The sequence below is a fragment of the Hyla sarda genome, chromosome 7, assembly GCF_029499605.1.
Source record: "Hyla sarda isolate aHylSar1 chromosome 7, aHylSar1.hap1, whole genome shotgun sequence".
In the NCBI taxonomy this organism is placed as follows: domain Eukaryota; kingdom Metazoa; phylum Chordata; class Amphibia; order Anura; family Hylidae; genus Hyla; species Hyla sarda.
In genome coordinates, this window is record NC_079195.1 from 15,947,213 (window position 1) to 15,964,015 (window position 16,803).

The window sequence follows — 16,803 nt, forward strand, 5'->3', positions numbered from 1 at the left end:
ATCAGAAATGCCCATAATAATAGCCCATAATACCCAAATATACGCATAACACTAAAACTCTGTAGCTGTGCACTCCATCTGTTGAATCACTACAACTCTCATCATGCCCTGATAGACAAAGGCCCATGCTGGGATTTTTATTTTGGGGAACACTGGTATAGCTGACCAAAACAGGCTGTCGGGGTATGATAGGAGTTGTGGTTTTGCAACAGCTGGAGAGCTATAGAATGGGGAATGGTGGTCTCCAAATGGGGGACCTCACACACACACACAGAATGCTGGAAACAACTGCACAGAGCATATATTATAATACGCACCGTACTGCAAAAAGTGAGCAATCTATAAAGCAGTGTTTTACCAATTTGGTCCAACTGTTTGGTCACACGTGCATGAAAGTGCACCGAGCATACACTATAATTCGCACCTGTAAGCATTTCTCCCTGGGGATAGCTCTGGGATAGTCCTTGACACCCTGCCAGAGGACACGTTTCCACTTCAATCAGCAGGCAAACAACAGTACTTTATGCAAGTCCGGCCCCTCGCCAGCTTTATTAGACAGGTTCAAGGATAAATGAAAACATAAGACAGGAACAAACAAAACCCTAGACTGTCTAGTCACTAACTAAAAAAATCCAGCATGCCCTGACTATCAACTGGTGGGCTTTTCCCAGCCAGTTAAACTTGTGCCTCCTGCAACCTTCTACTCACTGTTCACACACAACGTTTGCAAAGTCTTGCTGTGTGTCTCGTCCACACCACTTCTTGGGGCCACTCACAGCTCGGGCTGTGTGTTCCTCACTAGGACCCCTGCTTCCCTGATTCTGTCTGACTTCCTTTTAAACACACTTCCCCTTTCTGCTACCTCATTAATTAGGCCACAGGTGGAGGTTTCTCCAGGGTTAGCTAGGGAAATACACCCTTTCCTTGCCACAGTGTCACACACACCGTTCTACGAAAGTCAGTAAATCCTATAAATAGATATATATATATATATATATATTTTTTTTTTTTCCCAATCAGTGGGACTCCAGCTGTTGCAAAACACATGCAAACTGCTGGAAGCTGCACCATACTGCAAAAGTCAGTAAATCCTATAAAGCCGTATTTACCAATCAATGGTCCGGCTGTGGACCTCACACATGCAGACTGCTGGAAAGTGCACAGAGCATACACTATAATCCGCACCATACTGCAAAAAGTCAGTAAATCTATAAAGCTTTTTTTTTTTCCCAACCAGTGTGACTCCAGCTGTTGCAAAACACATGCAGACTGCTGGAAGCTGCACCATACTACAAAAGTCAGTAAATCTTTAAAGCTGTATTTACCAATTCGGGGGCCTCCAGCTGTTGCAAAAGTAGTTTTGCAACATCTGGAGGACCACAATTTGAAGACCCCCTGGTCTATAGGATGAGGGCATCAGTAATTACATACAGAACTATAAAACCTTGGCCACAATGTATATCGTGTATGGGTTGCTGGTGAAATTGAAGCAAGAAAAGCATTCCCGGTCAGACAGTGTTTCCCAACCAGGGCGCCCCCAGCTGTTGCAAAACTACAACTCCCAGCATGCCCGGACAGCCTTCGGCTGTCCGGGCATGCTGGGAGTTGTAGTTTTGCAACAGCTGGGGGCACCCTGGTTGGGAAACACTGCTGTAAGATTATGCATTGGCCTTTAGGTGAAGAGCTGTCAATCACACTGCAGTCTCGCCCTCTATGAGCTGCCCAGCATTGTAAACACTGTAGGCAGCCAAGCATTGGCAACACAGAAGAAAACTGATCGATAAAAACTGATCAAGTATTTGGTTTTGTTGGACTTTTTTGTGCTGTTAACCATTCACTGTTCAGATTCTTGTGATACTTGAATTCCCACGCGCCTTGTTTTAACATATGCAATATACGTAACCATTTTTCTGCCACGTCCTGGCATCTGGGCGGATTTCTACATAAATGTGTAATAAACTTTTTAGAAAGTATCTGAGCAGAATGTGTTTATTTCTCTGAGGATATGGGGACTAGTCAGGGGATAAAAGAAACCGCTCTGGATGTGGCTGATAACAGAGAGCAGAAGTAACATATAAAGGAGACTCTTAAAGGGGTACTCCACCCCTAGATATCTTATCCCCTATACAAAGGATAGGGGATATGATGTCTGATAGCGATATGTCACATCCGCGCCCTGCTCGTGGTGTCACGGCCCCGCCCCCTCAATGCAAGTCTATCCTTTGGATAGGGGATAAGATGTCTAGGGTTGGAGTGGCCCTTTAAGCTTCCCTCCCCTCCCAGTTTTCAATAAAAAAAAAATTTAACACTGCCTTAGGGGAGGTGTATAACTACTATATATCCTGATCCCATAGAGATAGCAGCAGTATACAGATAGAGATGGAGGGGAGGTGTATAACTACTATATATCCTGATCCTATAGAGATAGCAGCAGTATACAGATAGCGCTGGAGGGGAGGTGTACAACCACTATATATCCTGATCCCATAGAGATAGCAGCAGCAGTATACAGATAGCGCTGGAGGGAAGGTGTATAACTACTATATATCCTGATTCCATAGAGATATCAGCAGCAGTATACAGATAGAGCTGAAGGGGAGGTGTATAACTACTTTATATACTGATCCCATAGAGATATCAGCAGCAGTATACAGATAGAGGGTGAGGGAGGTGTATAACTACCATATATCCTGATCCCATAGAGATAGCAGCAGCAGTATACAGATAGAGCTGGAGGGGAGGTGTATAACAACCAAATATCCTGATATCATAGAACAAGCAGCAGCAGTATACAGACAGAGCTGGAGGGGAGGTGTATAACTACTAAATATCCTGATATCATAGAACTAGCAGCAGCAGTATACAGACAGAGCTGGAGGGGAGGTGTATAACTACTAAATATCCTGATATCATAGAACTAGCAGCAGCAGTATACAGACAGAGCTGAAGGGGAGGCGTTTAACTACTAAATATCCTGATATAGAACTAGCAGCAGCAGCAGTATACAGATAGAGCTGCCTCTTTTCCTGGTGGGGGTCTGTATATAGATCTAGATCCGGTGCAGTGGACTTCCTGCAGCCTTGACTGGGAAGAGAAGAATTAATCATGGAGCCTTTAGGTCGAGTGGTGGAAGCGGAGTTCTCATTTATAATAAGTGGACGTTGCTAATAACATTATATTGTAACAAATCCGCATCTGTGCGTGGAGAGCAGCTCGATGGGCAGAATGAATGATTTCCTGCGCGCCGCGATACGGTGAAAGGTTTCCTAACCTTGAAGCCTTTAATATCCAGGATGTGGGAGCCGCGGCCCAGATTCAATTACAGGGAAAGGCTGTCGAAAAAGCTTTTAATCTGCCCGGACCGCGGTAATGGATTCACATCCGCCTGAATTTACATAGAAAATAACCCGGCAAGAGTGGAGCCCCTGCCTTGGGCTGTCCGGGGGTATTAAGGTCACTATATATTTGTCCCCCTGACCCCTTGGATGATGCCCTCTAACCCAGTGGTCTCCAAACGGTCGACCTCCAGATATTGCAAAACTACAACTCCCAGCATTCCCCGACAGCCTTTAGCTGCAGGGGAGGTGTATAACTACTATATATCCTGATCCCATAGAGATAGCAGCAGCAGTATACAGATAGAGCTGAAGGGGAGGTGTATAACTACTATATATCCTGATCCCATAGAGATAGCAGCAGTATACAGATAGAGCTGAAGGGGAGGTGTATAACTACTATATATCCTGATCCCATAGAGATAGCAGCAGCAGTATACAGATAGAGCTGAAGGGGAGGTGTATAACTACTATATATCCTGATCCCATAGAGATTGCAGCAGTATTCAGATAGAGCTGGAGGGGAGGTGTATAACTATTATATATCCTAATCCCATTGAGATAGCAGCAGTATTCCGATAGAGCTGGAGGGGAGGTGTATAACTATTATATATCCTGATCCCATAGAGATAGCAGCAGTATACAGATAGAGCTGGAGGGGAGGTGTATAATGACTATATATCCTGATCTCATAGAGATAGCAGCAGTATACAGATAGAGTTGGAGGGGCGGTGTATAACTACTATATATCTTGATTCCATAGAAATAGCAGCAGTATACAGATAGAGCTGGAGAGGAAGGGTATAACTACTATATCTCCTGATCCCATAGAGATAGCAGCAGTATACAGATAGAGCTGGAGAGGAAGAGTATAACTACTATATTTCCTGATCACATAGAGATAGGTGCAGCTGTATACAGATAGAGTTGGAGGGGCGGTGTATAACTACTATATATCCTGATCCCATAGAGATTGCAGCAGTATTCAGATAGAGCTGGAGGGGAGGTGTATAACTATTATATATCCTAATCCCATTGAGATAGCAGCAGTATTCAGATAGAGCTGGAGGGGATGTGTATAACTATTATATATCCTGATCCCATAGAGATAGCAGCAGTATACAGATAGAGCTGGAGGGGAGGTGTATAATGACTATATATCCTGATCTCATAGAGATAGCAGCAGTATACAGATAGAGCTGGAAGAGAGGTGTATACCTATTATATATCCTGATCCCATAGAGATAGCAGCAGTATACAGATAGAGTTGGAGGGGCGGTGTATAACTACTATATATCTTGATTCCATAGAAATAGCAGCAGTATACAGATAGAGCTGGAGAGGAAGGGTATAACTACTATATCTCCTGATCCCATAGAGATAGCAGCAGTATACAGATAGAGCTGGAGAGGAAGAGTATAACTACTATATCTCCTGATCACATAGAGATAGCTGCAGTATACAGATAGAGTTGGAGAGGCGGTGTATAACTACTATATATCTTGATTCCATAGAAATAGCAGCAGTATACAGATAGAGCTGGAGAGGAAGGGTATAACTACTATATCTCCTGATCCCATAGAGATAGCAGCAGTATACAGATAGAGCTGGAGAGGAAGAGTATAACTACTATATCTCCTGATCACATAGAGATAGCTGCAGCTGTATACAGATAGAGGTGTGTGTGTGTGTGTTTTGTTTGTTTGTTTGTTTTTTGAGGTCATCCTGTAGTTCAAAGCAAGTCAGCTGACCCAGGACTGGCCACTTCCTCTGTCACAATAAACACTACGATTTTCTGTGGGTTAGACTAGTTACAATAAGGAAATGCATGAATGCAGCTGTGCTGGAAAGAAACAGATGACTCTGTAGGGCTAGTGATGGTGAGTGCGGTATAATGCAATGTCACACAGTGCACAATTTACACCCGATAACAACCCCATCCTCTCGCTCCAGGACACAGGTCTGTGTATTGCTGGACAGGGTAGGTCCTCCAGAGACAGTTTATAGATGCTCTTCATAGGGTCTATGAGAAGGAACATTTCAAACAGGACAGGGCATGCTGAGAGTTGTAGTTCTGCAGCAGTTGGACATCTGCAGGTTAGAAACCGCTCCTCTACATAATACAGACAGAGAGCGCTTCCATGTAGACTGACAAAATTGGTCCTCGGTGTTCATCCACGATCCCACTAAATGGGGCCTCCGACATGTATTGCGGACTGAGGGCTCTTCGTCACCTGACATACCTGATAAACCACAAGTATTCTCCACCGCGCACATCGTGCCGCAGGGAAGGAAATTATGAAAATGACCTTTTCAATGATGGATAAAAACGTCCTCCAAGCCGTGATCAAGAGACGCTGCCGCCGCTGTGTTATCGTCGCTGTGAATGTATCCTGATTGATAATGGAGGAGGAGAAGAAGAAGATGAATGAATGCCCTGAAGGTTAGAGAACACACTGCTAGGACGTCCTATCATCTCCATCTAGGATGGACTGTCTGTAGCCAGCTAATGCACAAACATACTGGAAAAGGTCTAGAACAGTGTTTTCCAACCAAGGTGCCTCTAGCTGTTGAAAAACTACAACTCCCAGCATGCCCGGACAGCCAAAGGCTGTCCGAGCATGCTGGGAGTTGTAGTTTTGCAACAGCTGCACGCACTCTGGTTCGGGAAACACTGCTCTGGATAACTCACCATCCCTCTCATGTACTTTGCTTCCTATCGACACAATCTACTCTACCTGAAAACTTGGATGCTTGATCAGTGTTTCCCAACCAGGGTATCTTCAGCTGTTGCAAAACTACAACTCCCAGCAGCTTTTGGCAGTTTCAGATACCCTGGTTGGGGAAACACAGCTCTAGATCCTGTATGATTCACCATCCCTCTCGTGCTTTCCTTCCTATGTACAGTCTGCACGATCTGCTCTTCCTGAAAACTTGGATGCTTGATCTGTGTTTTCCAACCAGGGTATCTCCAGCTGTCGCAAAACTACAACTCCCAGCAGCTTTTGGCAGATTCAGGTAATCTGATTGGGGAAACACAGCTCTAGATCCTGTATGATTCACCATCCCTCTCATGTGCTTTCCTTCCTATGTACAGTGCACGATATGCTCTTCCTGAAAACTTGGTTGCTTGATCAGTGTTTTCCAACCAAGGTGTCTTCAGCTGTTGCAAAACTACAACTCCCAGCAGCTTTTGGCAGTTTCAGGTACTCTGGTTGGGGAAACACAGCTCTAGATCCTATATGATTCACAGTCCCTCTCTTGTGCTTTTCTTCCTATGTACAGTGCACGATCTGCTCTTCCTGAAAACTTAGATGCTTGATCAGTGTTTTCCAACCAGGGTATCTTCAGCTGTAGCAAAACTACAACTCCCAGCAGCAGGGCCAGATTAAGGCTGCCTGGAAGACAGAGCACTTCATTATGTTGCCCCCCCCCACACACACATTATGTGCAGTATAGTTCCCCCCACATTAGATGCAGTATAGTTCCCCCACATTAGGTGCAGTATAGTTCCCCCACATTAGGTGCAGTATAGTTCCCCCACATTAGGTGCAGTATAGTTCCCCCACATTAGGTTGGCAGTATAGTTCCCCCACATTAGGTTGGCAGTATAGTTCCCCACATTAGGTGCAGTATAGTTCCCCACATTAGGTGCAGTACAGTTCCCCACACTAGGTGCAGTACAGTTCCCCACATTAGGTGCAGTATAGCTCCCCACATTAGGTGCAGTATATTTCCCCACATTAGGTGCAGTACAGTTCCCCACATTAGGTGCAGCATAGTTCCCTACATTAGGTGCAGTATAGTTCCCCACATTAGGTGCAGTATAGTTCCCCACATTAGGTGCAGTATAGTTCCCTACATTAGGTGCAGTATAGTTCCCCACATTAGGTGCAGTACAGCTCCCCCGCAGACATACAGCCTTCAGCCATATGCAGTGTATGGCTGGAGGCTGTATGCCTGTTTGCCTCAGTATGCCTCAGTGTTCCGACCACCGCTCCTCCGGTTTGGGGACCAGGGTCACGATCTACTGCTATGGCCTATGGGCCATAGCAGTAGGTCCCGGAGGAGCGGAGGTCGGAACACTGAAGATGACGTGCCGCTGGTCACTTACCATGCGCACGCGTCCTCCTCGATGCTTCCTGTGGAGCATACAGTAGCTGATAAGTACTGGATGGATTAAGATTTTTAAATAGAAATAATTTACAAATCTGTATAACTTTCTGGCACCAGTTGATTTAAAAACATTTGTTTTCCACCGGAGTACTGTACTGTAAAGGGGTGCTGTCAGATTAGAAAATATTTTTATATGTTGCACATCTTGGGGAAAACATTACCTTTCTAATATGCTTTACAAAACAAATTGTATCTCCTTTTTATAGAAACATGGTTTATTAAAAAAAAAAAAAAAAATTAAAAGAAGACCACTAGGGGTCCCCATACCAGCCAGAACATAATCCTGCCCGGCTGCAGCATCATCTTTGTCCCAGCTGAAGCACAAGCAGGGACAAAGCCCAGGAAGTGAGGGCGGGACTTGATCTCCTCTGTGCTCACTCCTGTCCTATCAGACTGCAGCATGAAAACAGAGAGGAGAGAGTGACAGAGCAGCCTGCAGTGATTGGATGAAGAGACACAGCACAGCAGACTCAGGGAGGAAGAAGAGTCATTCAGATTGAGGACAAAGCAGGGCATGACAAACAAGTAAGCAACAGATAGCAGGTATTTGTGAGAGAAATATATGTGCTAGACACATAATAAGTTTATATACATGACCACGATTAGGTACTGAGTAACATATATGTTCCGCTCGCTGTCTTCGGAATGTCCGCCAGGGCCTGTTGGGTTCTGCCCTGGTGTCCTTTTTTATGAGAAGAATGGCGCTGCATGCTTCGCTCTTCTTCCGGTCAAATATGATGGAATCTGCAACATAACTTAAAGGTCTCTTTCTCTCTTGTTTGATACAATGTATCAGTACAGGTAAAATGTATCCGTCTGGAGTCGCACAGAGCATTGTCTAGACCAGTGCTTCCCAATCAGTGTGCCTCCAGCTGTTGCAAAGCTACAACTCCCAGCATGCCCGGTCAGCCAAAGGCTGACCGGGCATGCTGAGAGTTGTAGTTTTGCAACAGCTGGAGGTACTCTGGTTTGGAAACACTGGTTTAGACCATACAATTGTATCACTTCTCAGCTGAGAGCAGGACGAGCTATGTACAATGTATCAGTCTGGAGTCCAGGATGTTTAGCTCACAGAGCATTGTCTAGACTGGATACAATTGTATCACTTCTCAGCTGAGAGCAGGACGAGCTATGTACAATGTATCAGTCTGGAGTCCAGGATGTTTAGCTCACAGAGCATTGTCTAGACTGGATACAATTGTGTCACTTCTCAGCTGAGAGCAGGACGAGCTATGTACAATGTATCAGTCTGGAGTCCAGGATGTTTAGCTCACAGAGCATTGTCTAGACTGGATACAATTGTATCACTTCTCAGCTGAGAGCAGGACGAGCTATGTACAATGTATCAGTCTGGAGTCCAGGATGTTTAGCTCACAGAGCATTGTCTAGACTGGATACAATTGTATCACTTCTCAGCTGAGAGCAGGACGAGCTATGTACAATGTATCAGTCTGGAGTCCGGGATGTTTAGCTCACAGAGCATTGTCTAGACTGGATACAATTGTATCACTTCTCAGCTGAGAGCAGGACTAGCTATGTACAATGTATCAGTCTGGAGTCCAGGATGTTTAGCTCACAGAGCATTGTCTAGACTGGATACAATTGTATCACTTCTCAGCTGAGAGCAGGACTAGCTATGTACAATGTATCAGTCTGGAGTCCAGGATGTTTAGCTCACAGAGCATTGTCTAGACTGGATACAATTGTATCACTTCTCAGCTGAGAGCAGGGCTAGCTATGTACAATGTATCAGTCTGGAGTCCAGGGTGTTTAGCTCACAGAGCATTGTCTAGACTGGATACAATTGTATCACTTCTCAGCTGAGAGCAGGACTAGCTATGTACAATGTATCAGTCTGGAGTCCAGGATGTTTAGCTCACAGAGCATTGTCTAGACTGGATACAATTGTATCACTTCTCAGCTGAGAGCAGGACTAGTTATGTACAATGTATCAGTCTGGAGTCCAGGATGTTTAGCTCACAGAGCATTGTCTAGACTGGATACAATTGTATCACTTCTCAGCTGAGAGCAGGACTAGCTATGTACAATGTATCAGTCTGGAGTCCAGGATGTTTAGCTCACAGAGCATTGTCTAGACTGGATACAATTGTATCACTTCTCAGCTGAGAGCAGGACTAGCTATGTACAATGTATCAGTCTGGAGTCCAGGATCTTTAGCTCACAGAGCATTGTCTAGACTGGATACAATTGTGTCACTTCTCAGCTGAGAGCAGGACGAGCTATGTACAATGTATCAGTCTGGAGTCCAGGATGTTTAGCTCACAGAGCATTGTCTAGACTGGATACAATTGTATCACTTCTCAGCTGAGAGCAGGACTAGCTATGTACAATGTATCAGTCTGGAGTCCAGGATGTTTAGCTCACAGAGCATTGTCTAGACTGGATACAATTGTATCACTTCTCAGCTGAGAGCAGGACGAGCTATGTACAATGTATCAGTCTGGAGTCCAGGATGTTTAGCTCACAGAGCATTGTCTAGACTGGATACAATTGTATCACTTCTCAGCTGAGAGCAGGACTAGCTATGTACAATGTATCAGTCTCTAGTACAATCTATATAACTTACAGAGCATCGTTCAGCTGGGATAACAATTGTACCAAAAGGTCTAGGATTATATAGGTTTTCAGCCACTGCTCCCATTCACTGTCAGCAAGCAGAGATCTTAAACATGGGAAGAAAGGAAGAGTACAGTATATTAAAAGGTTGCAGAACTTTTCATTGTGAAACGATAAAAATGTATTAACCCCTTAAGGACCAAGGGCGTACAGGTACGCCCTTGGTCCTGCTCTCCTGATATAACGTGGGGTTACACAGTAACCCCGCGTCATATCATGGCGGGCCCGGTGTCATAGTGAAGCTGGGACCCGCCTCTAATAGCGCGCAGCGCCGATCGTGGCGCCGCACGCTATTAACCCTTTAGCCACGCGCTCAGAGCTGAGCCGCGCGGCTAAAAGTGAAAGTGGCCGGCTAGCTCAGTCGGGCTGTTCGGGATAGCCGCGGCGAAATTGCGGCATTCCGAACAGCTGACAGGACAGAGGGAGGGCCCCTACCTGCCTCCTCGCTGTCCGATCGCCGAATGACTGCTCAGTGCCTGAGATCCAGGCATGAGCAGTCAAGTGGCAGAATCATCGATCACTGGTTTCTTATGAGAAACCAGTGATCAATGATAAAGATCAGTGTGTGCAGTGTTATAGGTCCCTATGGGATAACAATGATCAGTATAAGAGATCAGTGTGTGCAGTGTTATAGGTCCCTATGGGATAACAAGGATCAGTATAAGAGATCAGTGTGTGCAGTGTTATAGGTCCCTATGGGATAACAAGGATCAGTATAAGAGATCAGTGTGTACATTGTTATAGGTCCCTATGGGATAACAATGATCAGTATAAGAGATCAGTGTGTGCAGTGTTATAGGTCCCTATGGGATAACAAAGACCAGTGTAAGAGATCAGTGTGTGCAGTGTTATAGGTCCCTATGGGACCTATAACACTGCAAAAAAAAAGTGGGAAAAAAAAGGGAATAAATATCATTTAACTCCTCCCCTATTAAAAGTTTGAATCACCCCCCTTTTCCAATTAAAAAAAATAAATAAATAAACATATATGGTATCACCGCGTGCGGAAATGTCCGAATTATAAAAATATATCATTAATTAAAACGCTCGGTCAATGGCGTGCGCGCAAAAAAATTCCAAAGTCCAAAATAGTGCATTTTTGGTCACTTTTTATATCATTTAAAAATGAATAAAAAGCGATCAATAAGTCCTATCAATGTAAAAATGATACCGTTAAAAACTTCAGATCACAGCGCAAAAAATGAGCCCTCATACCGCCCCATACAGGGAAAAATTAAAAAGTTATAGGGGTCAGAAGATGACAATTTTAAACGTATAAATTTTCCTGCATGTAGTTATGATTTTTTCCAGAAGTCCGACAATATCAAACATATATAAGTAGGGGATCATTTTAATCGTATGGACCTACAGAATAAAGATAAGGTGTAATTTTTACCGAAAAATGTACTACATAGAAACGGAAGCCCCCAAAAGTTACAAAACAGCGTTTTTTTTTTTCAATTTTGTCGCACAATGATTTTTTTTCCATTTCACCGTAGATTTTTGGGCAAAATGACTGACGTCATTACAAAGTAGAATTGGTGACGCAAAAAATAAGCCATCATATGGATTTTTAGGTGCAAAATTGAAAGAGTTATGATTTTTTAAAGGCAAGGAGCAAAGTCCTTAAGGGGTTAATAGGAAAATGAAAACCATACGGATGGGGAGTATTTGGTCCACGAACAAAAAAAGGATGAAACCCCCCCGCCCCACCCCATCCTACAATTTCAAATCACCCCCCCCCCCCCCAAAAAAATAAATAAAAATAAAACATAAATAAAAAAGTAAAACCTGAAATTAAACGTATTTGGGATTGCTGTGCGTTTAATTGTCCGAACTATTTAATTATCACAGCATAAGCGCCCAAGGGGGTAAAAGGGGCGGGGGGTTCGTTCATTAATTCGCCGAGGCCAGAGAGGTTGGATCCCCCCCTCGGGCCCCAAAGCTTCTCATGACATACCCCCCCTCCCCCGATGAGACTATGAGGAGGGGGAAGAAGAAGATCTGGTGTCGCCCAGAGAAGCCATCATTTTGGAGGCCGCAGCAGATTGAAGGAGACACAATGGCCCCCGGCCGGCCTGCGCCTCCACTTTAATGTGTAATGCATTTTGCGCGGTGGGACATGTGCTCGGAGCGAGTCCAGGCCGCCTTCCTGCTCTAATCGTATCCTGCGCGCTGATTAATGGATCCGAGACGGCTGAAGATGTGCGTAATGCAATTACATCACCTCATCGCTCCGTTTCCCGTCATGCCCCCCCTCCCCCCATCCCTTGGCAGCACATGATCCACTTCTTCAAAGCCAATCTCAGCTGTAGATGCCGCCTTCGGTCCCGGCGGAGCAAACATCCTCTGTTTTCCATCAGACGCCACATCTCGTTGCGGAACCCTCCGGCGACGCGCTTTAAGATGGCTCAAAAAAAAAAAATCGTATGTCATCTTCCAGGCGCGGTGAGCCCATGCCAGCCTGTTAACAAAAGAGCGTGGGCAGAAGAAGAGAATAAACGGCGAACCTGGTGTCAATTATACCGCCATAAGGTCGGTGCGTGCAGTCCTGTCTGTGACCTCAAGATGTCACCTCGGAGATGAACAAATCATTTGGCTCCCACTTAAAGAGGTACTCCACCCCTAGACATCTTATCCCTATCCAAAGGATCGCGGGGGTCCTGGCATCAGTGCGTCTATTGCCCCGCGCCCGTTCAGAACGCCGGCTTTGGGCAGTCGTGGTCGTGACGTCATGCCATGTGCCCTTCATTCATGTCTATGGGAGGGGGCATGATGGCTGTCACGTCCCCTCCCATAAACATGAATAGAGGGCACGTGGCATGACGTCACGACCACGGCCGCCTGAAGATGTCTAGGAATGCAGTACACCTTTAAAGGGGCCCTCCCGTGGAAAACTTTTTTTTTTTTTTTTTAAATCAACTGGTGCCAGAAAGTTAAACAGATTTGTAAATTACTTCTATTAAAAAATCTTAATCCTTCCAGTACTTATTAGCTGCTGAATACTACAGAGGAAATGGTTTTCTTTTTGGAACACAGAGCTCTCTGCTGACATCATGACCATAGTGCTCTCTGCTGACATCACGAGCACAGTGCTCTCTGCTGACATCTCTGTCCATTTTAGGAACTGTCCAGAGCAGAAGAGTTTTGCTATGGGGATTTTCTCCTACTCTGGACAGTTCTTAAAATGGACAGAGATGTCAGCAGAGAGCACTGTGCTCGTGATGTCAGCAGAGAGCTCTGAGTTCCAAAAAGAAAACCATTTCCTCTGTAGTATTCAGCAGCTAATAAGTACTGGAAGGATTAAGATTTTTTTTTATAGAAGTAATTTACAAATATGTTTAACTTTCTGGCACCAGTTGATTTAAAAAAAAAAAAAAGTTTTCCACGGGAGTACCCCTTTAAGATCAAAGACCCCCAATCGCTGGGTTTGATGAATTTAGTTCCAATCTTTCTCGTAGACGTCAATGGCATCTACAGTGGTCCCTCAACATACGATGGTAATCCGTTCCAAACCGACCATCGTTTGTTGAAACCATTGTATGTTGAGGGATTCGTGCAATGTAAAGTATAGGACAGTGGTCTACAACCTGCGGACCTCCAGATGTTGCAAAACTACAACACCCAGCATGCCCGGACAGCTGTTTGCTGTGTGGGCATGCTGGAATTTGTAGTTTTGCAACAGCTGGAGGTCTACAGTTTAGAGACCACTGCACAGTGATCTCTATACTGCCCTCTAGATCTTGCAAAACTACAACTCCTAGCATGCCCACACAGCTGTTTGCTGTCTGGGCATGCTGGGAGTTGTAGTTTTGCAACATCTGGAGGTCCACAGTTTGGAGATCACTGTTCAGTGGTCTCTAAATTATAGCACACCAGATGTTGTAAAACTGCAAATCGCATCATGCCCAAACAGCAAACAGCTGTCTCTGCATGCTAGGAGTTGTAGTTGCGTACCTCCAGCTGTTGCATAACTACATCTCCCAGCATGCCCTTCTGTGATCAGTACATGCTGGGAATTGTAGTTTTGCAACAGCTGGAGGCACACTGGTTGGAAAATACTTAGTTAGGTAACAGAACCTAACTGAAGGTTTTCCAACCAGTGTGCCTCCAGCTGTTGCAAAACTACAACTCCCAGCATGCATGGTCTATCCGTACATGCTGGGAGTTGTAGTTTTGAAACAGCTGGAGGTTTGCCCCCCCCCTGTGAACGTACGGGGTACATTCACACTGGCGGGTTTACAGTAAGTTTCCTGCTTCAAGTATGTGCTGCGGCAAATTTTTGGCCGCAGCGCAAATTCCTAGCGGGAAACTCACCGTAACCCGCCAGTGCGAATGTACCCTAAAAACACTACACTACACTAACACCTAATAAAGAGTAAAACACTACATATACACCCCTTACACTGCCCCCCCCCCAATAAAAATGAAAACCGTATTGTATGGCAGTGTTTCCAAAACGGAGCCTCCAGCTGTTGCAAAACAACAACTCCCAGCATTCCCGGACAGCCACTGACTGCCCAGGCATGCTGGGAGTTTAGCAACAGCTGGAGGCACCCTGTTTGGGAATCACTGGCGTAGAATACCCCTATGTCCACCCCTGTGCAATCCCTAATTTAGTCCTCAAATGCACATGGCGCTCTCTCACTTCGGAGCCCTGTCGTATTTCAAGGAAACAGTTTAGGGCCACATATGGGGTATCTCCGTACTCGGGAGAAATTGCATTACAAATTTTGGGGGCTTTTTCTCCTTTTACCCCTTATGAAAAGGAAAGTTGGGGTCTACACCAGCCTGTTAGTGTAAAAAAAAAATGTTTTTACACTAACATGCTGGTGTTGCCCTTTACTTTTTATTTTCACAAGAGGTAAAAGGAAAAAAAGACCCCCAAAATTTGTAACGCAATTTCTCCTGAGTACGGAAATACCCCATATGTGGGCGTAAAATGCTCTGCGGGCGCACAACAAGGCTCAGGAGTGAGAGCGCACCATGTACATTTGAGGCCACATCTACTATGTGTTTTAGAGACTTTGGCCCGGATTTATCAAAGAATCTCTACGGTAAAACTATTTTCCCATATTTATTTGGGTGGTGGGTTTGACTAGCGTGCATCTTATTTATCAAGAAGGGGCAGCAGGATGATGACTTTTGCGCAGCTCTGCTGTGGTGGGAAAAGCTCTACCGCATACACTTTGTCTAGACGCTTGTGAGGAAGGGAAGAAGACACTTTCCCGGGCCCTGAATTTGGCAGGAAGGTGTTTTTACTTAATTTCACAGAGCTGACGGGACATTTTTACTTGCATTTAAGACGCTACAATCAATTTGATTACGGTGTCTAAGGGGTTAAAGCCGGGAATCACCATGATCGGTGATGTGTGGCATTAGAGATGGGTCCTGGCAGATAGCCACCAGGACCACCCAGCTAGGACCACCCAGCTATGAGCGCGTGTCATAGAAGGGGAGTGGAACGCTGTCATGCACAAGAGGTTAAAGGGGTACTCCAGTGGAAAACTTTTCTTTTTTTAATCAACTGGTGCCAGAAAGTTAAACAGATTTGTAAATTACTTCTATTAAAAAATCTTCATCCTTCCAGTACTTATTAGCTGCTGAATACTACAGAGGAAATTCTTTTCTTTTTGGAATGCTCTCTGATGACATCACGAGCACAGTTCTCTCTGCTGACATTATTATAATAATAATAATAATAACACTTTATTTATTGTTTTCCTTAGTGGGATTTGAACCCAAGTCCCCAGCACTGCAAGGAGCCACCATGCTGCCCTTAGCATATATCTGCTATGCACGGTTACTAAAATGGACAGAGATGTCAGCAGAGAGCACTGTGCTCGTGATGTCATCAGTATTCCAAAAAGAAAGGAATTTCCTCTGTAGCAATCAGCAGCTAATAAGTACTGGAAGGATTAAGATTTTTTAATAGAAGTAATTTACAAATATGTTTAACTTTCTGCCACCAGTTGATTTAAAAGAAAAAAGGTTTTCACCGGAGTACCCCTTTAAGGCAATGATAAATCTCCCCCTTTGTGCATCAGTTGTGACATTCGCCATTGTATAGGTGCCCGCCATGATATCTGATTCTTACACGTATGTAGAGTCCTGTGTAAACACACTGGGGGAGATTTATCAAAACCAGTGCAGAGAAAAAGCTGACCAGTTGCCCATAGCAACCAATCACATTTCTACTTTCACTTTTGAGAAGGCCTCTGCAAAATGAAAGCAGCGATCTGATTGGTTGCTATGGGCAACGCAGCAACTTTTCCTCTGCACAGCTTTTGATAAATCTCCCCCGCTATCCTTCCGATGAAATCTGATGGGATAATTTCCCTCAATACTAAATTCCCCTGCAGTGCATTAATATAATGGCAGCTATCAGGCGCCTGCGATTGGATCCCGTAATCGCCGACACTAGCATGAGTGGGCGGACGCCGCGGAACACGTTGTCAATTGTCGCATCCAGAGGAGATAATGGAGTTAAACACTTTCGTTGTTACAATAATTTTAAGAAGATGTCAAAAATATTGTTAGGAATGTATTCTATAATGACGGCGCGTGACAGAAGAGCGCCAAATTTATTCTCATTACTAAGGAACGAGATTTTCTTTTTGAGCCGTTGAAGCCTTTTCCTAAACTGATTGATAAG

General features: G+C 44.7%; 1 long non-coding RNA gene across 1 annotated transcript; it reads right to left on the reverse strand.

Moving 5' to 3' along the window:
* Nucleotides 1-7,730: 7,730 nt before the first annotated feature.
* On the reverse strand, nt 7,731-12,740 carry LOC130281875 (uncharacterized). Its single transcript, XR_008846145.1, has 3 exons — nt 12,429-12,740; nt 10,099-10,194; nt 7,731-8,266 (listed from the first exon to the last, which is right to left on the reverse strand). It is a non-coding gene; the product is annotated as an uncharacterized LOC130281875 (long non-coding RNA).
* Between the last annotated feature and the right edge of the window lie 4,063 nt (nt 12,741-16,803).